Raw genomic sequence first — 8,181 nt, 5'->3', positions numbered from 1 at the left:
AAGTTGATTCTCGGGATTTCCTCTCTAGTTGAGAGATGATCCTGAGGTGTGTTAAAAGTCTCTTTTCCTTAACACAGTTGTCCGAGAAGAAATCAGAAGTCTTCGGCTGTCATTCTCAAGGTTGTTTATTATTCCCTATCTAAAACATTTTCTGTCTGGCCTGCTAAGGTCTGTTCTGCAGGTCAGTCTGAGGCACAGTCCCCACACCCCTGGGGTGGTGTTGTCTTTTATACTACAAACTATATATTCAGTATTTACAGTTTTGTTCCAATGCCTATCAGCTGTGTTAGACAGTGACTTTCTGCTCTAAACCAATCCCAAGGTGCCACCATCACCAAGAAGATGGAGGCTAGGAAGAAGAAGGAAGAAGGACAGGACTACGTCCAAATCCCTCCATCTTGCCCCCCTAGACCCCCATAGTAAAATTCTTCAAAATTCCACCTTTCACCCTGTGAGAACTACTGTTATGCTATTTAAGCTTTTGTGACTTGTAATTCTTCATATAAAGTTGGTAATTTGCTCCATGGGTTGAGATAGAATTGCCAAGTGTCCTTGGTTTTCTGCCAGGGTGTCTGACCCCCCTGCCAGGGCTTTGAGCCATCCAGGGCATCCAGAGGTATGTCCTGAGTTCTGACAGTTGACGACATAGAGAGCCTTGCAAAGTCTTTCACCTGGAGATATGATTTTTGTTTCTCTTTGTTGCTGAATGAGGACTCTTTTGAGTGTTTGACGTGTCCTTTCTATGATGGATTGTCCTGTGGGATTTGCAGGTATGCCTTTCTTGTGTTCTCTTCCCCACTCACTGAAGAAATCATTTAATTTACAAGAGTTATAGGCAGGTCCATTATCAATCTTGATCTCCTTTGGTACTCCCAGGGTAGCGAAGGCAAGGAGGAAATGTTTAATGGTGTGCTGTGTAGTCTCTCCTGGATGAGCTGATGCAAATACTGCTCCTGAAAACGTATCGATGGATACATGCACATATTTTGACCTCCCAAAAGGTGGGAAGTGGGTCACATCTGTCTGCCACAGCTGGCAGCTGTTCAGGCCTCAGGGATTGACTCCTGTCCCCATAGATGGTATCTGGTAATTTTGTCAGTTCAGACTTGTGGCAACAATAGCTTTTGCTTGATCTTTTGAGAGCTTGAACATTCTGATAAGGCCAGGCACATTTTGATGAAAAAATGCATGTGACAACTTTGCCTGGGCAAAGATCTCAGGGACGTTAGCAGTCTCTATTGCCACGGCCAATACATCCGCTTTCCTGTTCCCTTCTGTGATGATAGCTGGGAGGTCGGTATGTGACCTCACATGCATTATATGGTAAGGTTGCTGTCCTAGGGTGAGGTTATGATGCTTGTATCTCCAATCCTGTGTTCTGTTAGTGCTGGATATTATGTACTGTGCCTTCAAGACTGGCTCTGAAGAGTAAGGTCTGTTTTGGCTTGTTGTCAGCCTGCTCCCCCACGGCTGGAGGGACAGAGAGACCGGACAGTACATAGTGCGGCTTTTCCTTTTTGCTTTGCTTTTTGATGCTTTGCTTTGCTCTTGCTCCTGCTTCGCTCCTGCTTTGCTCCCGCTCTGCTTTTGCATTTTTTGCTTCTGTTAGTTAGTTCAGCTAAGCAGTCCAGATTTTTCCCTGGACTGTTTTTCTCTTCCCTTTTTGGAATCATTCAAACCTGCTCCGGACTGGGACCTGGGAAACACCAAGAGTTTACATCTGGTGGCTGCAGCAGCTATCCCCAGCGCCGGAGGGAGCAACAACAGAGCGACCACTCCCAGGAAAGACTTCCTGAATTTGTCATCCTTTTCAGATCGGTGAAAGTGTTGTCATCTGGTATTGTTCATTTGGTGTACTGGGGGTGTTTTGCTTGTTAAATAAACAGGTTCTTTCCACTTCTCTCTGAGGAATCCTTCCCGAACTGGTGGGGGGAAGGGGCTGTGTGGGTTTGCTTTCTGGGGGGGGGGGCCCTTTTGGAGGTTTTCTCCCAGATTTGCCCTGATCCAGGACAGTTGCTTTCTGTGGGACATTAAGCATGTTAATGCAGAAATCAACTGGTGTAACTTTGGATTGGAAACCTCTTTGAGAAGAGCATGTTCTGCTCTCACAGCTATAGCACTCAGCCAAGAGCACCCTGTTACCTTCGGGGATACCCCTTAAATACCTTTTCCCTTACATCAGCCTGTTGCATATTCATAGACCCTCATGCATAGCAATTTTTTCCCCAAACTAGTTTACATGTTCCAAGAACTGTTTAGCATGGGTCTTTCTTGGATCTGCCTTTTTAGAGCATGCAGATTAGTTGGCTGTGGTTTTAGTCCATTCTTATCACCTCCAGTTTTTGGGCCTTGCTCCACTCTGCCTTCAGAAGGTCAGTGCTGATAGTTGGCAGATCTGTACAGGTGTCCTCATCCTGTGTTCATTGGATGTTATCCCATCCAAGCAGGCATTTTAACACAAGCAGATATTTCACTAAGCTTAATTAACAACAGAAATAAAAACTATATATTTATAACAAAGTTACTTCAACACCACACATATCCATTTTAATATTTGTGAAAAGCCAATATTATAATATGTATCTATAACAGGGTGAAGGAGCCCTGGCCCATGCTCTGGCCCTGGGGGACACACAGACACTGCCGGGGGGTCCCTGTGCCCCTGTCCCACCCCCACAGCCCCAGCCCCCCATCCCCATGTCAGGCCCTGGGGTCAATCTCGTGGAACATCCTCTGGGGGAGGCTGCGGCGCCAGGGGCGGGGGGACCAGGGGAGACAGGGGACCCTGCTGTGCACGAGCAGCATTGGACTGCTCTGGGGGAACTGTGAGGGGGGCCAGGGCAGAGTCACCTCCCCCGTGACCTCACACAGCTCCTGTGATGTCACACAACCACTTGTGATGTCACACAGACCCTTGTGATGTCACACAGCCACCTGTGATGTCACAGAGACACTGTGATGTCACACAGCACCCTGTGATGTCACAGGCTCCCTGTGATTTCATACAAACTCCCGTGATGTCGCACAACCACTCTGTTATGTCATACAGCCTCCATATGATGTCATTCAGCTGCTATGTGATGTCACAGAGCAGCTTTGTGATGTCACAGTCACCCTGTGATGTCACAGCCTTGTCTGCGATGTCACAGCCTTCTCTGTGACATCATACTCTATGTCACAACCCACGTTCTGATGTCACAGAATCACCTTTTATGATGTCACAGCTAGCTCTGTGATGTCACAACCCCCCGCAGTGATGTCACACAGCCCCTTTCTGACATCACAGCTGCTCTGTGGCTCTGTGACACAGCCACAGAGGTGCCGCTGCGACACAGCCCCCTCGGGGACATGCCACAGCCCCTGCCAGTGCTGAGCCCCTGTGAGCTCTGTCTGTGCCCTGCTCATGTCCCTGAGCTGACCTGGCAGAGCCCCAGCCTTGCTGGACTGTGCACAGGAGCTGGTCCTCGGCTGAGCTGTCTCTCTGCAGCGCTGCCCTTGCCAGGAGCTGCCTCTGGGCCAGGATCCCGGCCCAGCTCAGCAGCACAGACACAGCACCAGAACTTTAATCACCCTCTGGGGCTTTGCTGCTCTTTGCATCACACCCAGTCCCTCAGAGTGTGCTCAAAAACTTCTCAAGAGCTCAAAGTGAGATTGAAATACTGAAGGTTCTTGTACTTTATATAGATCCCTGTTAGGGACAGGGCTGAGAGAGTGTCCCCAGGTTCCAGAGAGAGCAGAACACTGGAGGCAGTGATGACAGCTGGGGACAAGCAAGACAAAGGTGTCTCTGGTGCTGAGAAAACCTGGATGTGTTTCAGGAATGCAAAGGGCCAAGGCCTGAACCCCAGCCCCTGGCAAGGCAGATTCTGTCCCTCCCTCCTTGCTCAGGGCTCTTTCCGGGATGGGCTCTGGGCTGTGGGGATGGGCAATGCCAAGGGCAGGACCATGGGGTGGCCCCTGCCCGGCTGCTGAGCAGGGACAAAGAGGCAATGAAGCCCCAGGGCTGCAAGGGTCACTTGTCCCCTTGTGCCCTCAGGCCCAGGGCCAGCAGCCGTGGCCAAAATGCTGCACAAGGTGGCTCTGTCAGGGCCTTGCAGCTGCTGCACATCCCTGTGCCCTGTGCAAGCCAGGTTGTCCTACGGTGTCCCTGCCCTGGCCTCTGTCCCTGCAGGCTGTTGTCATCCCCCAGCTGCCCCACCTGGCTGGCCCCTTCCTTTGCTGACAGCTCTGCCTCCTGCCTGCCTCTGCCTGCCACACAAAGCCTTGGCCTTGATACCAAAATTCAATTTTTACCGTGCTGTCGCCCTGATTTTTTAAGATTTTCTAAGCCTTCTGATGTTTGCATTCTTGTATTAAACTTTCTCACACACTTTCTGTAAACAACTTATTGTTTTGCATTCTTTTATGGAGGAGGAGAAACTTGATGGACTGTTGGTTTGTCCAGTGTCCCTGGAGAGGTGGCACTTTCACCCTCCAATCCTCTGTCACCTTTGGAAATCTATAAATGTAGGAGTCAGAAAATAAACGCTCTCTTTTTCCTGCCTGAGAGCAGCAGTGTGTCTGCGTCGTGTTGTCTTGTGTCCTGTAGCGACATCTGGTGACCACCGAAGTGTACTGCAGCCTAGGCTGGAGGCAGAGAGTTCGGGCTGTCGGGTGAGATCGTGCCGTTTGCCCCCTTCCCTGCTGGGCGCTTGGTCTGCTGTCCTGTGATAGCGGCACCCCTGTGGGTATCATGAGTGAGTTTGAGGATTTGGGCATCTGGAGATGGTTCCTGGAGGAGAACGAGCTCTCCGTGTCCTGGAGTGATTTCAAAAGATTCTATTACTGGGCCAAAGAGCAGGGATTCTTTTCCGGCCCTGGGGAGACGTTCTCTCCGGAGACGTGGTCTCTCGTGGGTCGCTGCCTCATGGCTGATGTGTTTGATGGTCGTTCTACCAGCGTGAGATTGATGCTGGTACAGTGGTGGAGGTTGCGTGTGGCTGTGTGGGGGTCTGGATTTTGCAGCTCTCAGGGTTCCCAGAGGGATCTATCCTTCTCGGATGGGGACGAAGGGGAATCTGAGGTTTCGAGCGACTCAGAGGCTTCCCCCGCCTCCCAGTGGGGGGAGCTGGGGGACGACTCCGCCTCCGAGGGTGATGGTTGGTCCTCGGGGGAGGATTGGGCTCCCAGCCCTCTGTTCCAGGGTGATCAGCCGGAGGGCGGAGTCCCGCAGGCTCCTGGGGGTCCCAGGGAGTCGGCTCGGCCGACTCGCCCTGCCCCGAGCCGCGGAGCGGAGGGGCAGCCGCAGTCCCCTTGTGCCTTCCCGGCGCTCGGGAGCGATGGGGGGGCCCTGGATCAGCGTCCGTTTTTGTTTGGGTCTGATTCGGTGACAATGCTCTGTTCGCATTGTGGTAAATCCACAACATATCCCCTGGAGGCGGCGGAAGAGGGTTCGTCTCGCGGGAGGGACAGTTTCTCCTGATTCTGAGCCTGCGCAGCCCGCCGGGCATGCGCAGGCGGTGGAGGCTGCTGGTGGCGGGGCGTTGGTAGGTGTTCAATCACGTCCTATCATGGTGGGTGGGCTGCCTGCCTCGCTTTGTTCAGCGGAGGCGGAGTCAGTTGCGGCCTCCCGTGAGATGGGGCGGGTGCTGATAGGGGCTGTGCCAACCTCCCTTGTGCTGCCCCTCGGTGACGTGGCTCCGCGAGCCACATCTCTCCCTGTGCCCCGTCCCTCCCCCGCACGGGGAGAGGGTGGCTCCGCATCGGGTTCGCGGTCTGTGCTGGCGTCTGCGTCCACTGCAGCGCCCTCTGCCGGTGCCATGGCGGACGGCGCTGCTGGGGGAGCAGCTGGCTCGGCCCCGCAGTCCCCGCCCTCTGTGGGGGCTGCGGCGCGGCAGGGCACTGGGGTGTTCACCTTTAGCACGTCTGCTGATGCGGCCGGCGGGAGACGGGTGTTGTCCCGGGGCTGCAAATCCTCCCTGCCGGGTGTGTGGACTCTTCCCCCATGCCAGGTGACCGTGCGTCCAAAGGACCCCAGGCGATTCTGGGGGGAAGTCAGAGCTACGGCCGATGAGGTGCGCGAGCCTGTCTCCTCGCAGCGTCTGCAGGATTACGGAGGAGGCTCCTCTGGCTCTGATGGTGCTGTGGAGGATGCAGGGTTGAGTGCTGTCGCACCGCCTCGCAGTCAGGCAGCTGCTGTTGTTCCTGTGGGGCCCACGGAATGGGACATGGCAGGTGCTGCGGCCTTGCCAGGAGGCCCCCAGGCTTTCCCTGTGATCAGGGGTCTTGCTCATAACACTTATGAGCCTCTGCCCTTCAAGACAAAGACAAAACTCTGTGAGACAGTTGCTCGACATGGTCTGGTCTCTACTGAAGTCATGCACATGCTTCGCATGATTTCTCCTGAGGTGCGCACACCTGCCAATGTCCGTGAAGTGGCACGTGCTCTTTTTGATCCTGTGCAATTTGGCCTTTTTGAGACCAAGTGGGCTCGCTTGGCAGCCACCGCAGAGCAGCACAATGCTACGCTGGGGCCGCAGGATCCCAGGAGTGTGGCTGGCATTGACATGCTGATGGGCACAGGCAATTACACTGATCCTCAGGGACAAGTTGGCTTCCCTCCCTCCGTGCTTGAGCAGTGTCAAGCACTAGGCACGTCGGCAGTGGTTCAGACCGTAGAAATGGCTGCTCCAAGGCAACCATTTGCAACCATTGTCCAGAAGGCTGATGAGCCTTTCATGACATTTGTGGGGAGGCTGACTGCCTCAGTGGAGAGGCAACTGACAAATCCTCTGACAAGGGAGGCTGTGATTGCGGACCTAGCAAGGAGCAATTGTAATGCAGACTGTAAGAGAATCATAGAGGCTCTTCCTGGTGGGGCTACTGTCTCGCAAATGACAGAGGCCTGTTCGGTCATAGGCCCCCCCGTTCAGAAGATGGCTGCCTGGGCTACTGCTGCGCAGCCAGCCTGGGCGGCACCACAGGGCTGGCAGAAGCAGCAGGGGAATGCTCAGTGTGGCAAGAAACGGGGGAAGAAAGCACAGAAGGCAAAGATTCCTATGTTTCTGTGTGGTCGGTGTGGAAGACCAAACCATATGACAAATGTCTGCAAGGCAACAGTTCATGCTAATGGCCAAGCACTGCCAGGCTCGGGAAACGGGAAGCGAAGCGTGAAGGGGAGACGCGCTCAGAAACAAGCTTCTCTCCAGACCCCGGAGCCGATGGAGGTTTGCTCAGCCAGCTTGCAGCCAGCACCCGCGGCTCAGCAGGTGTGGACGTCTGCACAGCAGCAACAGTTGTTTTAGAATCTTGTCAGGTACACAAGGTTCCCCTGTGTGCCTTTGGTCCCTTGGGTGGGGGCATGAGTGCTCTCCTGATGGGGAGGTCTAGTGCCACCCTTCAGGGCATCATTGTGCATCTGGGGCTCATTGATGCAGACTTCACAGGGCAGATTTGTGCCATGGTTTCCACACCCACCCCCCCGTCACGATCCCGAAAGGGACGCGACTCGCTCAACTTGTGCCTTTTAAGTCCTCTGTTCTCAGGGCAGCTGACCGGTCCCGCGGAGCTGGCAGTTTTGGATCCACTGGGCCACCTCAAGTGCACTGGACTGCTGTCCTGACCAAGGAATGTCCTGAGATGATGTGTGCCCTGTCCATTCCTGGTGTGACGCCGTCGGAGATTCGCCTTCGCAGGCTTCTTGACAGCGGTGCTGACATCACAGTTCTCTCTCTTGCCGCTTGGCCTCCGGACTGGCCCCTGGATCTGGTGGAGACGCCTGTCAGGGGACTGGGGGGAAGGGCGCAGTGTTACGTGAGCCAGCAGTCCGTGCTGGTCACGAACCCAGAGGGACAGACGGCCTGGATCAGGCCTCATGTTACTTCTACTCCTGTTAACCTCTGGGGGAGGGATGTTCTGTCAGCGTGGGGGGTGCACATCGGGACTGGTTTTTGACGGGGGCCACTGTGATGAAGGGCGCAGACTGTCCTACGCCTCCTATACGGTGGTTGGTGGACAAACCTGTTTGGGAAAACCAGTGGCCCCTCCCTCGAGATAAATTGGTCGCCCTTCGAAATCTGGTGCAGGAGCCGTTGGACCAGGGTCATTTGGAGCCTTCTACCAGTCCCTGGAACACTCCTGTCTTTTGCATCAAGAAAAAATCTGGGAAATGGAGGTTGTTGCAAGACCTCCGAAAGGTCAATG

Source organism: Passer domesticus, chromosome W (assembly GCF_036417665.1).
Source record: "Passer domesticus isolate bPasDom1 chromosome W, bPasDom1.hap1, whole genome shotgun sequence".
Classification (NCBI taxonomy): Eukaryota; Metazoa; Chordata; class Aves; order Passeriformes; family Passeridae; genus Passer; species Passer domesticus.
The sequence above is the reverse complement of the archived record's forward strand: the minus strand, read 5'-3'. Positions refer to the sequence as shown.